The sequence below is a fragment of the Silurus aristotelis genome (genome assembly GCF_946808225.1).
Source record: "Silurus aristotelis genome assembly, chromosome: 12".
In the NCBI taxonomy this organism is placed as follows: Eukaryota; Metazoa; Chordata; class Actinopteri; order Siluriformes; family Siluridae; genus Silurus; species Silurus aristotelis.
Window position 1 is genome coordinate 13,430,228 of NC_139585.1, and position 16,644 is coordinate 13,446,871.

General features: G+C 38.3%; 1 protein-coding gene across 5 annotated transcripts in view; it reads right to left on the reverse strand.

Annotated features, from left to right (window-relative positions):
• Positions 1-16,644, reverse strand: part of rbfox3a (RNA binding fox-1 homolog 3a) — a 340,119-nt gene that overhangs the window by 221,111 nt on the left and 102,364 nt on the right. For all 5 annotated transcript variants that reach the window (XM_083556151.1, XM_083556150.1, XM_083556153.1 and 2 more), the window contains one exon: positions 16,073-16,123. The gene's annotated coding sequence lies outside the window, so the exon portion shown is untranslated. The remainder of the gene's footprint in view (positions 1-16,072; positions 16,124-16,644) is intronic.

Below are 16,644 nucleotides of genomic sequence, written 5' to 3' on the forward strand. Positions count from 1 at the left end.
CATTTCTGAATAACATACATACTCGATTAACATGTTAGAGAAAGAAAGAGAGAGAGACAAAGAGAGAGAGAGAGAGAGAGAGAGAGAGAGAGAGAGAGAGAGAGAGAGAGAGAGAGAAAGAGAGAGAGAGAGAGAGAGAGAGAGAGAGAGAGAGAGAGAGAGAGAGAGAGAGAGAGAGAGAGAGATGAAACTCATTGTGAATCTCCAAGGCTGATAATGAAATACATAAATGCAACATCTGTTCCTTGTGGTGGTTTGTCCTCCTGCTCCTTTCCCTCATTTTGCCTTTGAGGTCAATGCATCTTTATTTTTTATTTGAAAACAAAATGCAGAGCAGTAGATGAATAATGGAAAGCAGACGCCACCTTTTAATCTCAGCAGGCCTTCCCTGCCATTGTTCAAAGCAAACTGCAACCCCCCCACCTCACAAACACACACACACACAAACACACACAGCCGTTAGGCAATCTTTGCCAATATGATTATGTAGACAGTTAAGCCAGGTTGCAGAGGTGATACATGGTAGGAGGTCAGCTAATGATCGTGTTAAACAAGCAGCGTAAGCACACACACACACACACACACACACACACACACGCACACACATGCACACACATGCACACTCAATACAACGATTTTGCTGTATTTGAGATGCATGCGTCTAAACCAACAGCAATTACTTGGATACCCGCTTTCAGGTTCTTGAAGAAAACACACAAAAAATTCTAAACATTTCAGAAAGATAGTTCAGCAATTATGCACTAATTAATGTGAGCAAAACGATCTTATGAATGAGAGTTATTTTATAATAGATTTAAGTTTATTTGAATAGTGCTAAACAATGAACAGATAAGAAATAAATAGATTAAAACTACATTTATAAAATCATTGAAAATTGGTATGGAAAATGACACTACTCTCTGGATGCCCCGTTCTATTGTTCACTGTCCAAAGCTAAGAAATTTACTGTTCTTATTTTAGTTCAATTTTCCACCTTTATACCTATTTAACAGACCTGCAGCATGATTAAAGAAGGCTAGAAGAATATTTTTGTTGTTGGTATTCACACAATCCCTGCTGACAACAATCTTGTTTTCACGATCTTGTTTTTATTATTTGTCCATTGCACGAGCTATTTCCCAATCTCAATGCTAATTTGATTAATGACATGCAAATTACACTTACGCAGCGATATCAGAAGAGCTCCAAATAGAAAAGTGATTAATCCAAAATAAAACATCAAAGCTCTACAATCTGTGCAATGGGTTAAACAGAAATGTACAATGTAGGGCACAAGATTCAGACAATATGTGAGAGAAATGAAGCCCTTTCATTTCTATCGCTCTCCCCCTTTCTTTTTTTCTCTTCCTCTCCCTAAATTGCTTGGGCAGCGCCACCAGAATAACATATGACTTTCATAATAAAACCACAGAAGCCCTTGCAAATAAGTGTGAAATTGCAATATAATCATTTATGTAAATGAAACAGTGGTGTGGTGAAGCGTCATTATTCTCTCTACCCTCTTAGTTCTTGTTTTTTGGAGATGGAGAAAATTATTAACATGAAAGAAACCACAGTAGAAAAAAAAATCCCCACTTTGATACTCAGTTAAAAATGAGTTTTCACCCCGCTTTCTCAAAAATGCACATATGCAGACATTTTAATAATATGCACATGTGAAATAGGTCTGAATTCATCCTGGTTAAAAAACCCTGGTAAAAATAAGCTCGTTTTCACACTTGGCCTGAATATTTGAGTCCAGACCCAAAAACAATTCTGGGATCATATTTTGCTTTTGCTTTTACATAAAAATATAACTTCTGAACCATGGATCGATGAAATAAATTTATACATCACTTTTGTGAATGCAGGCTTGCAAAATGGTAGGCACTTGATCCATCAATATTCTTTCATTACAATGCTCTCAATAAAAGATTAAAGCAGTTAAACCACAAAGTTAAGCTAATTACAATTTCCTAGTATTTCAAAAGTCAGTCTTGTCTACTGAATAACTTATTCCCCAGACATCATGAAACGGGAAGTCACATTTCTAAGCATTCATGTTTTTCCACAATCATAACATGTCAAGGCAACCAAATTTGGGTTTCAATATTCTGTTAATTGCAAGATAGAATGAACAAAAACTATTCAAGTAATATACTTGATATACTTGATTTATAATGTAAAGAATTTAAATAATTGTTTAAAAATAGAATGTTTGTTTCTTACCAGTAGAGAGTCTCATGAAAAAATATTTCCATCAGACACTCTACTGGTGTTACAAGGCTCAGTGCTTGGGTTGCTTTTCTTTTCAACCCTACTTCCTTTCCTGTTCATATAATATTTTCACATGGCTTCTTCTACATCGTTTTTTGACACTCAAATCTTAGCTTTCCAAATTACTTTTGGGTGATCAGCCTCTGTGCTCAGGAAATGTGGTGGACCTTGATCAGCCATGTAGCTCTTTTCTTTATGATATCAGGAGACCAGAAGTGATGTCACTTGGATAATCTGTGACTGATACTTTCAGATGTTAGGACTTCCTGATGTAAGGTCCTTACAAATGAATGCATCATACTAACTTTTTTTTAATCTTAAAAAGTTTTACTCGCTTCCTTTTACAGTTTATGTTGCATTTTCATTGCTTTCAAAGCCAAAAATAAAATAAAATAGCGCAACCACTATCTGTTTGCAGCAGTCAAATTCCCAGTGGTACCTACTGCCATTTAAGATACATGTTGGACACAACACAAGGATGCCAAACATCAAATCTCTTTTCTTTTGAAGATCAAACTCTCCAACAAGCACTTAAGAGTCTGTTAACTTTCAGTGCGTACTTTTAATGTATAATCTCCCTCTCTCTCTCTCTCTCTCTCTCTCTCTCTCTCTCTCTCTCTCTCTCTCTCTCTCTCTCTCTCTCTCTCTAAGTCAAGTTAAACATCCTCCTAAGGTACCAGTGACCACTGTTCATGCCCCTCTCCTCTCCTCGGATCTTCCCGCTTCATCCCAGCCAGCCTCTGGATGGTGTTCTCTTTTATTGTAGGCCACTTTGTGCAGCTCGGAATGGTTTCACATCTATGGCCTGGTGATCCATTAAATTACAGAGTAACACAGGAGCTTTGAGGATGGATTTGGACTCTGCTTAATGTCAACAGTCTGCTACACTGACTCAGGACTACAGTTTGCATTTGATCATTATCACTGCACACCTCAACATCGTTTAGCTGTAATAAATGGACATATGGACATTCGTTGCCACCCAGATAAGGATGGGTTCCCTTTTGAGTCTGGTTTCTCTCAAAGTTTCGTCCTTATGCCATCTCAGGGAGTTTTATTCTTGCCACATTTGCCACCTGCTTTTCATTAGGGACAAATTACACATGTAAAGAACAATTTTATTAATTTTCTTATCACATTATCTGTGTAAAGCTGCTTTGAGACAATGTCCATTGTTAAAAGTGCTATACATTTTTTACTGTAAATGTAAACTTTGGTAAATGCTTTAGCTTGTTTGGTCTGACAAAATTATATATAACTAGAAGGAAACCTTTATTCAACTTATACTTGCTGCAAATAATGCTATTCCAAGTTATTAGCATTGTAAAGACAAATTCAATGAGGCCATATGGACACTAAGGTTTGAATCCTCTCCTCATTTATGACTAAAAATTCTTTCCTCCCAAAATAGTACTGATAATTAGAGAGCTGTTATTGTTTCAAGTCTGGTGTTTTGTATTGCTTACTGCCAACTTCTTAAAATGGACTAATTTCCTCTGAAACACCAGCATTATGCCTCTTGCATCTCTCAAGTCTCACTAAAATAATGAAGGTACTTTGGCAAACAAACACCACTTGGCTAGTTTTGTGTCAGTCAATAAGTCCAAAATCATAAGCAAAATTAGTGTGGGACACAATGAAACTTGTAGAAATAGTTAACCCATATAAGAATTCCCCCAGTCTTGGAAAAATGTGTTAATCTTTAAATAGCATAAAAACAATTCAAGTAGGTCCATCTGTAATCTAAAATTAGGATCTGAGTGACTGCAGAAGCTACAATGCAATACACAATGAGACCATCTTGCAGCTCTGCAGGGGCACACAGGGAAGCCTGAAAGACAGCAGATCTACACAAGGGAAACAGCTGGCACAGTTGAGTGCCAAAGGCCTAGGCTGCCTGGGCTAAGCACAGTGGAGAGCCCAGATAGTGCCCACCTGTCTGGCCCAGGGCCAGCTCAGCTACATGCTACAAAGCTAGCCAGCAATCTGTGCATGAAGCCCTCAGTGCCTGGATCCCAAACCACAGCTGGCTCTCATCGGAACTGAACCTGATAAAGCTCCAGTATCTTCTGGTGAGTGATGATACATACATCAGACAAATGGGTCTGGAAACTGAAGCTGTTGGGCAAGTGAGAAAGTGCGATCTGTAATCAGGCACAGGAGTGGAGAGCTGGCTAGAGTGGGAAGAAAAAAAACAATCAGCGCAGTAAAGCGATCAGATAATGCTTAGTGTTCATGTTGTGCTTCAGACCAGCATCCACCGGGACAGCCTCTTGTGAATCTTAATCACAGAGTTTATTGCATTCTCAGAGTTTTTCTCCCCTCCTCTCGTCTAATTAAAAGTGCTGAAAATGTGCAAATGAACTTAAATGAAATTAGAAAGAATCCCAAGTTATCAGATGTGAGAAGCAGGTATGGGGTTTGAAAGAGAGCGAGAGAAAAAACAGAGAAGAAAAAGGTGTTAAGCAAGAAAAGCTGTTTTTTTTCCCTAAAACCCTTTTGTGATGGCAGTATAATGGAACACACATACATATTAATAAACACATTGTTTATTATATCTTTTGTGTAATAACTTTTGAGTGTGTAATAACCCTGTGTTTATACAGGTTTTAACAGAAGAAGGCTTTTTATTCAGCTTTGCTGATCTGGTATGTGAGCAAGGATTGAACATGCTCCCAAAATCCAGCAGCGGCCATTAGATCACACCTTTGATCGACAGTGTGCATCTGAAGTGGGAATTTCCCGCATGTGGGAAAGCATTGTGAACTGAGAAAGGGCTGACTCTTTTCTCCTAGCAAGCTCTTTAGCAAATTGCCATGTGCGCAGACCTTCCCTGAATACTAATGCAGTGGTGGCAGTGTTCATTGACTAGACAGTGTCAGGAAACATTTGTGAGTGTTTCCACTATTTTGTTCTCTTTTCAGGTACAACTTCCTTATATAATTGAGTGACAAATATCCGAATCTATATAAAGATATTAACAACTAAAAAAGTACACCTCATAATTGGACTTGAATGTTGACAAATGATTATTGTATGAAAGCTCTAGCGCCAATGTTTGTCAATCTGCTCTGTTCTGTTTTTCTTTATCCAGCACAAAATCAGTAGACACAAAAGCATTGTGTTGAAGGGCAATAATCTGCAGCTCCAGCACTCCAAAAGCGTTAACTTCCGTTCGCTTCTTTTATTTTCACCTAGTTGTTTTATTTACTTCTCTGTCCTTTGCAAAATCAAAGAAGTTTCAGGCTCCTCAGGTCTCCATTGATGTCTGTGAAGTGGGGTGATTTGAATCCCTTCACCACCCCCATCTCTCCTACTGTCCTCCAAGGGATACGAAAAGCAGTGCAGGCAGGCAAGGAGACGAGTTCTGAGGAGCATGTGAACATCAATGGAGAGATGTGGTTTGATGGGAGGGGGCACACACCAGAGAGAGGATGGGGGGTAGACGGAGTGCACAGGGGGTTTATTAGAGCAGCTACCATGTCCTCCACAGGACAAACACTTCCGCTCATTTAAATGAGGACGATGCTTTTCCTCAGAAAGACGGACTCAAGGATTATGTCTGTTTCTGGTAGATTTCATTATTATTAAGGAAACAAATAAGCCCTTAAAAAATGCCCATCTAATGATTTGTTGTCACAGCACTGATGCAGGTGCAGATCACAACGCAATTATAACAGTTTATATCCCTCACTTAGTACACTGTGTTTGTTCCACTCTACCTCGAAAGACCTTTACAAAGCGTCAAACAGCACGAGTACAAACAGAACTTTGTAGTTTCTAAGGAAGCTTTTTTCTTCTTTTTTGTAAAAAAAAAAAAAAGATAATGTCACTACCTGGATACTTCATTAAGTCCCTTTTTCCTGTTTTGTACAGACGAGTACAATTCACAACACTAGCAGTTTCTTTAGGCAACACATCCCTATGCTAATGAGTCTAAGTCTAGTGTTGACGCTGCAGGATATGTTAGCAAACACTTAACCCTTCAAGGGAAAACACCACAATCCATCAAAAAACCTATTTCAAATGCCAATTGGGGAAAAACAAGTGAGGGGGAAAAAAACACTCTCAATATCCTCTCATGACAAATTTGATGTTTAAACTGAGCTCCTATTCAGTACCATGCACTCAGCTTACAGATTCTTTTATAAAAGTAAAGAACAGAGACGAATAACATAACTTTTTTTTTTTTTTTGCACTGGGTATCGCAGTCAGACGACGTAGACCGTACTTATAGAAAAGTTGCATGAACTTGATTATATAAACATATGATTGCACACGTATACACAATACATGTGAATTTCACATGATTCTTTTTATGTCTATTGTTCTCACGATTAATACGTTTCAATTGATTTGTTTTACGTCATTAATTTGCATTCACATAACTTTTCATTAATCATTTATATTCTCTATTAGATTTTTCCACATGATTTTCATATATTTTCACATTTATTTACACTATTTATTTTCATATGATTTATGCATTTTCATATTTTATTTCTTTTTACATTTTGTTTTTTCACATACTTGTTTTCACGTGATTCATTTATTTTTTAGATATAATCTTTATTTCAAACTACTGGGCATCTGGATTCATTTAAAAAATGTACTTTTTTTTGCATGAACCCATGTTGTTTACATGATGGCTTGGTATTAACTTCAGTTTACATAAACAATTGCTGCATATGCCATGTTGAAATGCACCTTCACATTTGTTCTCCTATGACCACGTGCAGTATTATTCTCGTCAATCGAAAAAATAGACGTTCACGTGACTCACATGCGGCATGGATGTAAATTTCACAAGGGACAATATCACATGCAATGTTTACATGTTTAATAAAGTGCCAGTAGACAACCAGATGCTAACATTTACACAATAGGATTGTAGGAGATCTCATTGGATGCAGATGTGAGCTCCAGTCTTTGGACTTTAAACAAAAAAAAAACTATGGACAAAACAAGTATTTCAGCAAAATCAGTAAAACGTCTTTCATCAACAACCCAGTACAGTTCAGGGAAGAGAATTATCCTACAGGGGCAGAGTGCCTGGATTTCCAGCCTCTTTTCCCACCAAACCCTGAAAGAATCCCCAGTACTGCTTCTCACTAACAGCAAAAACCTGCTCTGATTTACTTTGAGTTTGTGTGGTGGGAAAATGAGCACTTATCGCTCCTAGGAGACAAATATGTTTGGTGTTCAGCAAACTTTCTGAACATGCTAAAATCTGCTCTTTTTGAACTAAACTCTGTTTCTTCGAGCACTCTAAGAACAGAATGCATGATGTTGGCAAAATAGCCACCCCGAGATGGGCGTGAAGAGGCGGCAATAAGAGACGCCTCAAGAGGATAAAGTGCTGAGCTGATAGAGGCTTAGAGACACCGCAATGTGTTTCGCTTAACTCGACGCAAGTCCGACTCTACCAGGATGAGCTATAACGTGTTCAATTACACGTCAGCAGTGAAGGTCACATATCATTGTTTTCGTAACGCACTGTACAAAAGATGGATGGGTCTGCTGATAGTGTTTAACTATCTAATCTCGCAGGGGGAACAGCAAGTGCGAAATTAAGGAGCTTCTCTCCTTGAAAGCCCTTGACGAAGTGAGGCCTCCTTATTATTAGCCATTGGCGCTGGTGTCTCTCAAGCATTAACTCCCATCTCTTATGCAGTCAGCTGCGAGAGATCAGCGAACATCCCGGGCAAAAATGAAAGCGCAGTCTTGCGGTGATGAAAAGAGTAAGTGAAGGGGGGTCGCTGCTCCTAGAGTCGTAGTGCCTGCTTAGTTGTGTGCCTCACTTAAAAGTTCCCGTCGTGACTGAGACACCTTCTCTCCATGTCAAAAAAGTGTGGGAAAGGCAATCAAGAGACTTGGTTGCTTTACAAGGCGCTTAAAATCATGCCACAAATAGGGATGGCATAAAAGCTACACTAGTATAGACACATGCTTTACTGTGGTTAATGAAAGTGTGCACATCGACTGGTCCATTTGTAATTAAGCTGGTAACGCTAAAAGCTTGATGTATGTCTGGTATAAAGACTTAACAGTGGTGTTATATGAGTTTTTTTTTACTTAGTGTATTTGGTTGTTTTCCCAAAGGATTTAGTTTGTCTATCAGTTGTAATATATATTCTTTGGCATTTTATGACATATTTAAAGATTCTGTACATTTCTATACATCGCTGCTGGCTGGAGAATCGCTGTGCTACAATTCATTTAGCCATTTTTACTTTGCACTCTCTGGTGCGGTTAGATGTGTTCTTTGCTTTCACGTATACCATTATGCCTTCTATGTCAGCAAATAAGAAAATAACTTTTTGTGTTATTTTTATTTATTTATTTATTTTTTTTTTTTTTGGGGGGGGGGGGGGGGGCATTTGCTTTTCACCTGCTAATTGACTGGTGGTTATTTGGGGTTATTTGTCTTTTCACTCCATTACTTTTTTGTCTGTTATTTTGCCAGTAAGAATAATAAGGGCATTACATTGTTTTGCTGTAACTAAAAAGGTTGGATTTTGGTCTCAAGACGTTTTCTGTATTGACTCAAGCTTGTCTCAATCTCAGCAGTGGTCTCATTAAATACAGCCTTGGTTTCAACTAAAACTTTTAAAAAAGTAAAGCAAAAAGTAATGCTTGTGTGATCTTTTCTTAGCATTTCGCATACACATTGTGGGGCAAAAAGCAAATCCTTCTAGGCTACCAGGAGCTATAACTGTGGAGCTGTGGGTGAACAGGACGAGGTATTGGGGGTTTGGAAGTGCTTAATAAAGCAAATCATCTATATCTGGAATAAAGGGAAAACAGCATGAAAACTTTTTCTGACAACTGGAGTTTATTATTTACCTTTATTTGGCCTTGACTTATTAGTATATGTTTTTGATGGACACTAGAAAAGCTCTGGATGCAATTGTAAAGAGTTGCTTTGTCTTCAGGATAGGTTTCCAATTTCCGTGACCACAACATTAAGTCTAACTTTAAACCATTTAAATGTAACAATTAATACAGTAATACATTATCTAATATTTTATGTCATAGATGTTTATTTAAATGATTTAATTATTTAATAAAATATCAAATTATTTTCAGCATTGGCAAATTGCATACACTTTGATGGGGTTGCAGCACCACATGCATTATTTTTAAATGAGCGGATTGTTTTGTGTTTAACAAAACTATTCTTTTTGCATATAATGGTGTCTCGTGTAAAACTCTGGCTACTAAATGTAATCGAAATATTGCAATGAGCCTTTAATATTTACACATGCCATCTGTCACATCATAGAGACGATATTTAATGGTTGGTATGTATCAAGGTCAAAAACTAGGAGGTAAAAGATCTTTCACCAGTCTTGTTAATGTTCTCTTTGCTGAATTTAACTTGTATAATAATTAACACAAGGTTCGTCTAGGGTTCATTCCTACATCTCTTCCCAAGATAGGCTCCAGATCCACCATGACCCTGAACAAGGATAAAGTAGTTACTTCAAGATAGAAGAATGAATAAAATTGCTAGTGAATTGCTGCACATAATCAACAATAACCAGAAAAAAAACAAAAACAAAACAGAAATAGCAAATGAGGAGCAACATATGCATGTAAATCATTTAGTATTTCAGCAGTCACAACACAAAGTGTTGTACAGCGAAGGTCAGACACGGTTATTACGCAGACACGAGTGACTCATATAATAGAGAATGTGTAATTCTCTGGTGTGCATGGACATTTCCAAATGTAAATGATCTTTAAAAATTGGCCCATCTGGAATGTATTCACTGCCAGTCAGGGGTCAGGCTATTACAGTAATCCACTGTATTGTATTTACTACATCTATCTGACTCTGTGCGGAAGTATGAGAAGACACGCAGAGGATATGGAGTCGTTTTGACAAATATTTTCTCTTAATGATTAAACTCATCTAATTTGTGTAAAGAAAGCTTGCCTAACTTTAATGTTATTTTTACATTCCTACCTCTAATGTGTGCACCTATAGAAACCATGTTACTTTAGATTGACTTCGAATAAGTGAACTGCAAATGTTCAGGAAAGTCAATTTATTCAGCTTAAAAAGTAGTACACAATAAACCAAGCCTGTGCAAAGTCATTATACTGACCTTTATATCTAAGTTAACTTATTTTAGAGTCTGGTAATAAGTCTCAACAAGATGTATCCATTTAACATTGACCTGTGTTTCAAAGGCACAATGTCAAAGGATTGGGATAAAAAGAACAGAGGGGGGAAAAAAAGCAATTTCACATTTAATATTTACCCTCTTTTTGCTGGGAAATTTGGCAACACATGTATGTGTGATTATGAGTGTGTGTGTGGGTATGCATGTGCAAGTGAGCAGTGTGAAGAAGCACATGGCAGCCCCTTTCACAGCAGGGAGCCCTGCGGGTCCCAAGGCAGAGCGTGAGGGTTGAGATAAAAGAGTCGAGGTGGAGGAAATTTCAAAGCCTCCCCTGCAGACATGCTCCAGCTTTGTGCATTTTAATGCTAAGATATTCAAATCTCATAGTCTTCCATTCTTAACCTTCCTTTCTTCATCAGTCCTTGCAGGGCATTTCTGTCTGCAGCTAATGCCGTGCCATGTCCACAAAGAGAAGCCTAATTTAGGAGAGCTACTAGTCTCTGTCATGGTAAAGGACCTGGATGTACCTTATTTTTATCAGTGGATCTGAAAACACATTAAACCTATTAAAATAACAGACAGATGAAGTTTAGGGGTTGAATATGGAGGCTCTGTGGTTACAGCTTTTGGCTACTGATCGGACAGCTATGAGTCCCAGCACTACTGAGTTGGCGCAGATGGATTATAAAGCAAAGACTTTAACCCTCAACTGACTCAACTATAAACTGCTTACTAACTTACTTTAGAGCTCTTAGTCTTTCAAAGACGTTAAAATAAATAAAAAAAAGCAAGTGAAACACATGGGCATATTATTTAGAAATTATGAGCAATGTAATGTTTCATGCAAGTTCATGCTAAATAATTCACCAATTATGCAATGACTGAAATGAAAGTGGATTTGGCCAGTAATTAAACAGGATCTTGTGTGATGTATGCTGGCATTTGTTTTGTTCAGGCAGCAAACAGCTCATTAAGTTGTGGCTTACCACTCTGTCTAAGCTTTTAGTTCACATGACAAAGGGCTTTAAACCCTCTTGTGATATAATTAGGGTTTATTTCAAATTGGGTGCTTGAGTTGATCATTTTCCTGTAAATAACAGGTGATGCTGCCTTATAGTTTTAAATTGCTGATCCATATATTATGGTCAATAGTTTTATCATTTGACTGCTGTTTAAGTTCTCTCTTATGTTGAGAGCCAGGTTGAGAGCCGGATTAGCGTTCAGTGGAGGGGCAGAATTCGTGTGGTGCATGGCACTGTATCTCTTTGATCAAAGCTTTCAGAGCCACGATTTGACATGATTCATAAGCAGAGCGACACAGGGTGCAGTGGACAAGTGCCTTAAATTAAACCTTTGAGCCATGGAGTTTACAAGGGGAATGCAATGGGGAGAAAACGGAGGCAGAACCTCAAACAGCAAAAGGTGTGCATAAATCAGTCATGCATAAATACTTGAAGTCTCAACGATAGGTAAATCCCTTCATTCAGGGATAGAATTTCCCAAATCTGAATCGGCTTTAAATTCAATCTGACAGACCTTTCATACCAATGGTTGATTATAGCTGTCATTCTAAAGTGATTAATCATTTAACTTCTTTAAACAGAGGATCAGTACATCAACTCTTGCGTGACCTTGTTGCTGTGTCTGCTCTGACCTCCAGAAATGTATGGCAAAGATTATATCACACAAGAGGAATATTCGCAAATGGATTCTGCTGCACAGACTTCACTTAATTTTCAAGGAACAAGGGAGTGGGAGGCGTATTTTTATTATTCTATTTTCCTGCAAGTTGGAGCAGAGATGTGATCTTTATCATTATGAAATAGCATTCTGCATATACAGCCAGAGCTCTGCACCAGTGATTGGTAGTTGGAGGCACAAGTAAGCTGTTGAACTGCCTACATTAATGGGCCAAAGGGAGAAAAAGCTACTACGGTGACACTGCCGAGAGCGGGTCCACAGCTCCAAGTGGCTGCCGCCGCTTTGTCTCAATGGCATCATGAGATACGTAGCTAGCAGACAAGATGGTTATCCCTGGACTGTCCAAAAGCTGCTGCTGTCCAATAAATCCCCTAAATTGAATTTAAAAGGCTTTCGAATTTCATTAGAAACTTGGTAGATGTCCTTGCAATGAACCAGGGACCAGTGGCCTGTCTAATTAAAATTCAAACAAGAAAAAAAAAGAGTGCACTTTGATCAAATCAAACTTTAATTACCAAAGATAACCCCAAGCTACTTTTAAAACCACTGCAAAATGTAGGACTTGGGGAAAATAGCTACTGCTATAAATTCATCTTTCAGTAAATAGGTGGTCTATGTGGGGGGAAAAGTGCATTAGACACTGCTTGCATCAAGCCCAGTGAAGAAGGAAGCATCGGAAATACAAAGAACAAATATGCCAAAAATTATCAATTATATGGATTTTAGATACAGAAGATTTGATGGAGAGCAAAGGACACAACACCACAGGAAAATAGCACATCACTACTGCTTAATGTGGCTTTGCACAAGCTAGTGCCAAAAGGTCTGACTTGCCAGAGGTGCCTGCAAAATCAAATTCCCTCAGCCTTTTGGTTCACTCGAGCTGGGGCTAAATAATTGATGGGGCCAGTGAGTGGTGGCAGTGGCAGCGACAGTGATTTGATTTGGGAGCCAGTCTGAATGGGTTCAGGATCCTTACAGACACCCTGCGGTGGGCCAGAGAGAAATGTCAATCGCACCTCATCTACAGACCGAGGCTTCACTGCTACACAGAGAGAGTAGCAATCACCAGGCAATCTGCAGCTAGTTCACCATCCACATTTAATGAGACACACACAACAGATACAAAGAAAGACTGAAAAAGCAGCCAGCTGCTGCTCTCACAAGTGTCAACTTCATCCCCCACTGTGGTCCATGAGAACACAAGTAAAAAAAAATATGCATACTACCAGTATTGCAGGATCTATTCCAAAGCAGACTAATTTGTTTTGTCTATGTAGGGAGGGGAATGGGAGCCTTTTCAGGAAAAAAAAGCAGGCACTCAACAATTTTGTCATCATTGTGTACCAGTTTTCAATACACAGATTAAGCCCACACACAATTTTTGTAAGAGGTATTCACCTAACTGAAAGAGACACATAAAATTGTGACACTGCTCATATTATTCCTGAACACTGATTATCATTAAAATCAAAGAGCAAACTCCAGACCCAATATGAAGTCCTTGTGATCCAGAGCATGCATCTCCACAATTAACCAATCACCTGCTCTCAGATGCCATGCAACATATTATTATCTTGAGAATCTTTTCAGAAAAAAATGCACCAAAGCTACATCAGTCCCTCTACCTCTCCAACATCTGCAGAGCTTCTGAAGAGACTCACACAAACAGAAAGTAATTATGATGTCAGCAACAATGAGATGCTAGCATTCTAATCAGCACTGGAGAAACTGGAGTGAGCAGAATATTCCTTTGTAGTGCAAACGGAACACAAGCATCCAAATACGTATCCTATGTTATTCAGTTTCTTCCAAAAACTGATCCTAAACCTAAAAAAGAACAATGCCTTTTGTTGCCAGTCATGGATCTTTGCTGCCATAAACTAACATATACAGTACATTGGCCAAATCACCCAGCCTCCTAAGATCACCCTGTTTCAATTCAATATCCCCAAATTAAAAGTTCATTTCCAATCTTCAAGATGCTCTATTATCTTTGTTCATACCTCCATTATCACTGTTCTTTAACAACTGGCCACAATATACAGCTAGAAACCCATTCCAGAAGACATAGAAATGCTGTGTGTGCGCCCAGGCTGAGGTTTCACACACTCTCCGTGCCTGTAATGCACAGGTTCCTATATTGCTGTCAGAATGTCCGTTTCAACAATTGTTCCAATACTTCAGGACCTTCTGTCAGGACATTGTGTCAGAAAAGGATACAATTAGGGCTCCACTGTGGCACAGCAGAAAACTTTTCACCCTATCATCAGGAGATTGTGAGCTCAAATCCCCACCATTACACAGCCAACTGTGACTGATAGTCAAAAGATAAATTGGCCACACTCTGTGAAAGTGAGAGATGGTCTATACTCTCCTTTTTTTTTGGCTCTTTTACAGCAATTCTACTTTATAGAAGTAATCTAAATAACTTGAATAAAAGGTTTAATTACTGTAACATTATTGTCGGCTTTAATGAAAGGTTTATAACGCCAATATTTAAATTTTTTTTCATATCTATACCAGTTTACTGCCTGGTAAATTACTGTAAATAATAGTAATTGCCTGAGATTCGTTTGTGCTTTATTTTCTATTGCAATCAAAGAGGTATTCTTGCACAATTGGCTAAAACTAACCTAATCATCCCAAATGTTGTTCATAGTTCATGTCTTAGTAAGTGAACCGAGACAGAGACACATGCAAGAATAAACAAATAAACAAATAAAATGAAATACATATGTGCAAAAAGTGCATTGTATAACTTTTAAGGAATTTTGTCAAGGGAGCATTTGATCCAATTCCATTTTAAAAACTACATTATAAAAGTACTCATCTAATCCAACATGAAGCAGCACTGTCAAGCTGATAGTACTCACACTTAAGAACTATAAAAAAAGAACTTGAAACCAATGAAGGCAAGAAGTATATTGATCCCCTTCCAAAGACAAGTTAGAGTACTTGGCTTTCATGTCCAGAGAGACACAATGCTTTTAGAGTAATTCAGAGGGCCAATGAACAAAGCTTAAAGCAAAATACATCACCAGAGTAACTGGCATTTTTCATGATTAAATCTCTGCTATGTGATTGCTGTACCCCTGGGATTCTTTAGCCTCAGGTTTTGTCAGTACAGTTTAACCAGTGCCTCACATTCAATTGTCTGCAGCAGTAATGCGACCCATAACTCAAAGAGAATTCCAGCACTCCAACACTGCTTCCCATCATGAGTGTCACTGGGTCAGAGCTTTGGGCTACAGAACACACCTGCTCACTTTCTTCCTCTAGAGAAGATATTTATTTTCACTGGCCATATGAGTCAACCACATGGCTAAATGTGGAGCAATGACTAGCTGGTTTCAGGACAAACTATGATGTTTTGCTCGCTGGTGTGATCAAACAAATAATATCAAGAAAAGAGAGACAAGCAAAACTAGCCTCTGCATATGTATTCCTATATCCTACAAGTGCATACATTCCTAACAGCGTACAGAAGAATATCAGTGTTCCAGTAGGGAGATGATGTTGCAATGTTAATTATAGTTTCCTAAGTTTCAAAATACAGCTTAACTGCAATTAATTCACCACCATGTGTGTTTAAAACCTGCAGGCTTTATGCTCAAATGTACAATCCTAAGTAGCCTGCTAAGAGATAAAGGTGTTTTGTCAGTTTTGGGACTCTCCTTTCACACAATTTCTCTCTCTCTCTCTCTCTCTCTCTCTCTCTCTCTCTCTCTCTCTCTCTCTCTCTCTCTCTCTCTCTCTTTCTTTCTCTCTCTCTTTCTAAAACACACACACACACACACACACACACACACACACACACACACTTTCTCTTCACCGACCGCTCAAGCATCATACTCATCAACATTCTTCTGCGGAACTAAGGACATGTAAAACTCTTGAAGACAAGCTCGGCGAAGGAGATTTTCACACCTAGCCAGTCAAATTACCATAAAAATACTCACTGAGAAGAGTAGGCCCTCTCTAAACGTAGCAAGTAGCTGTGTCTGATCAACCTGTTTCAGAGTCAGTATGAGAGAAAGAGAGAGAGAGGGAGAGAGAGAGAAGAAGCGAGTGAGCCAGCTGTGAGACATTACAACAAATGCAAAAGCAAGGATGGTCGCTGGATAAACCTACGGTAAAATGGGAAATATCGAACTGAAGATTATGGAAGAAAAATATAAACACAGTAGATGTGGTTAGTTTGGACAGTTACATTAGGATGAATGTTATTTTCTATTACTACAGCACTCTAATTACAATACGTGGAATGGTTATTAAAATATATACTGCAGATCGAGCAATATTCAAGTTGTTTTTAAGCTGAACCCTACCAGTATTTTCCAGCAGTTACTAAGTATGAATGAATATAAAACATTTCATGTAGTGTGTCATGTTCCTGAATGTGGTATGCTTTACTGTATATGAGTCTTAAAAAAATAAAAAAGTCAAACAAACAAACAAATAAATAACGAACAAACTTTTTTTCCATGCTGCACATTTCAGGTCTCAGAAATGTGCACAAGAGTATATCTTC